The sequence below is a fragment of the Montipora capricornis genome, chromosome 12 (assembly GCF_036669925.1).
Source record: "Montipora capricornis isolate CH-2021 chromosome 12, ASM3666992v2, whole genome shotgun sequence".
Taxonomy (NCBI): Eukaryota; Metazoa; Cnidaria; class Anthozoa; order Scleractinia; family Acroporidae; genus Montipora; species Montipora capricornis.
In genome coordinates this window covers 16,054,340-16,056,839 of record NC_090894.1, presented here as the reverse complement: position 1 = coordinate 16,056,839, position 2,500 = coordinate 16,054,340, and positions in this window count along the sequence as shown.

Sequence of the window (2,500 nt, the reverse complement as noted above, 5' to 3'; positions counted from 1 at the left end):
GTTCATTTACCTTCATCTACCCTCATTTACGTTCATTTACCTTCATCTACGTTCATTTACCTTCATCTACGTTCATTTACCTTCATGTACCCTCATCTGCGTTCATGTACCTTCATTTGCGTTCATCTGCGTTCATTTACCTTTATCTAACACCATTTACGTTCATTTTATTTCTTCTACCTTCATTTAAGTTCATTTTCTTTCATCTACCTTCATCTACTTTCATTTGCCTTCATCTACGTTCATTTACCTTCATCTATCCTCATTTACGTTCACTTACATTCATCTAAGTTCATTTACCTTCATCTACCCTCATTTACGTTCATTTACCTTCATGTACGTTCATTTACCTTCATCTACCTTCATCTACGTTCATTTACCTTCATCTACCCTCATTTACGTTCATTTACCTTCATCTAAGTTCATTTACCTTCATCTACCCTCATCTACTTTCATTTGCCATCATCTACGTTCATTTACCTTCATCTACCCTCAATTACGTTCATTTACCTTCATCTAAGTTCATTTACCTTCATCTACCCTCATTTACGTTCATTTACCTTCATCTACCCTCATCTGCGTTCATGTACCATCATTTGCGTTCATCTGCGTTCATTTACCTTCATCTACCACCATTTACGTTCATTTTATTTCTTCTACCTTCATTTAAGTTCATTTTCTTTCATCTACCTTCATCTACTTTCATTTGCCTTCATCTACGTTCATTTACCTTCATCTACCCTCATTTACGTTCATTTACATTCATCTAAGTTCATTTACCTTCATCTACCCTCATTTACGTTCATTTACCTTCATGTACGTTCATTTACCTTCATCTACCCTCATTTACGTTCATTTACCTTCATCTACGTTCATTTACCTTCATCTACGTTCATTTACCTTCATGTACCCTCATCTGCGTTCATGTACCTTCATTTGCGTTCATCTGCGTTCATTTACCTTTATCTAACACCATTTACGTTCATTTTATTTCTTCTACCTTCATTTAAGTTCATTTTCTTTCATCTACCTTCATCTACTTTCATTTGCCTTCATCTACGTTCATTTACCTTCATCTATCCTCATTTACGTTCACTTACATTCATCTAAGTTCATTTACCTTCATCTACCCTCATTTACGTTCATTTACCTTCATGTACGTTCATTTACCTTCATCTACCTTCATCTACGTTCATTTACCTTCATCTACCCTCATTTACGTTCATTTACCTTCATCTAAGTTCATTTACCTTCATCTACCCTCATCTACTTTCATTTGCCATCATCTACGTTCATTTACCTTCATCTACCCTCATTTACGTTCATTTACCTTCATCTAAGTTCATTTACCTTCATCTACCCTCATTTACGTTCATTTACCTTCATCTACCCTCATCTGCGTTCATGTACCATCATTTGCGTTCATCTGCGTTCATTTACCTTCATCTACCACCATTTACGTTCATTTTATTTCTTCTACCTTCATTTAAGTTCATTTTCTTTCATCTACCTTCATCTACTTTCATTTGCCTTCATCTACGTTCATTTACCTTCATCTACCCTCATTTACGTTCATTTACATTCATCTAAGTTCATTTACCTTCATCTACCCTCATTTACGTTCATTTACCTTCATGTACGTTCATTTACCTTCATCTATCCTCATTTACGTTCATTTACCTTCATCTACGTTCATTTACCTTCATCTACGTTCATTTACCTTCATCTACGTTCATTTACCTTCATCTACCCTCATTTACGTTCATTTACCTTCATCTAAGTTCATTTACCTTCATCTACCCTCACTTATGTTCATTTACCTTCATCTACTTTCATTTGCCTTCCTCTACGTTCATTTACCTCCATCTACCCTCATTTACGTTCATTTACCTTCATCTAAGTTCATTTACCTTCATCTACCCTCATCTGCGTTCTTGTACCTTCATTTGCGTTCATCAGCGTTCATTTACCTTTATCTACCACCATTTACGTTCATTTTATTTCATCTACCTTCATTTAAGTTCATTTTCTTTCATCTACCTTCATCTACTTTCATTTGCCTTCGTCTACGTTCATTTACCTTCATGTACCCTCTTCTGCGTTCATGTACCTTCATTTGCGTTCATCTGCGTTCATTTACCTTTATCTACCACCATTTACGTTTATTTTATTTCTTCTACCTTCATTTAAGTTCATTTTCTTTCATCTACCTTCATCTACTTTCATTTGCCTTCATCTACGTTCATTTACCTTCATCTACCCTCATTTACGTCCATTTACCTTCATCTACGTTCATTTACCTTCATCCACCCTCATTTACGTTCATTTATGTTCATTTATCTTCATCTACGTTCATTTACCTTCTTATACCTCCATTTACCTTTATTTACCTTCATCTACCCTCATTTACGTTCATTTACCTTTATTTACCTTCATCTACCATTATTTACGTTCATTTACCTTCATCTACCCTCATCTGCGTTCATGTACCTTTATTTGT